This window comes from Nematolebias whitei, chromosome 15 (assembly GCF_014905685.2).
Source record: "Nematolebias whitei isolate Nwh7 chromosome 15, NemWhi1, whole genome shotgun sequence".
Taxonomy (NCBI): Eukaryota; Metazoa; Chordata; class Actinopteri; order Cyprinodontiformes; family Rivulidae; genus Nematolebias; species Nematolebias whitei.
In genome coordinates this window covers 46,446,156-46,446,632 of record NC_056512.1, presented here as the reverse complement: position 1 = coordinate 46,446,632, position 477 = coordinate 46,446,156, and the positions used below count along the sequence as shown (strand labels likewise).

The 477-nt window shown below is 44.0% G+C and overlaps 1 protein-coding gene across 1 annotated transcript in view; it reads right to left on the bottom strand.

Moving 5' to 3' along the window:
- The window catches only part of micall2a (mical-like 2a), a 24,721-nt gene that overhangs the window by 16,823 nt on the left and 7,421 nt on the right, over positions 1-477 (bottom strand). The gene's annotated exons all lie outside the window — the stretch shown is intronic.

Below are 477 nucleotides of genomic sequence, written 5' to 3'. Positions count from 1 at the left end.
CACGTCAACAACAGTGCGTTCGTCTTGAGAACACGTCAACAACAGTGCGCTCGTCTTGAGAACACGTCAACAACAGTGCGTTCGTCGTGAGAACACGTCAACAACAGTACGTTCGTCTTGAGAACACGTCAACAACAGTGTGTTCGTCTTGAGAACCCATGAGATTCGTGCTGCTGCTGTTCGATCTATTGTTTGGCACCATTAGTGACTGGGATGCATCTTAGATCTTTCCGTTCAGTTTTCATTTAGTGTACCTCTTAAGTTTATATCTCAGATCCTCATTTACTGTTTCTTTACACTTTATGTGTTTGGTGTTGTTGGATGTAACTGGGACCCAGTGAACATAATGTCGTTCCACCACATGTGCCACATGTGGTGTGAACGACAAAGAATCTGACTCTGATCTTTTCCTCTACAACCGTTTCCTCTACAACCGTTTCCTCTACAACCATTTCCTCTACAACCGTTTCCTCTACA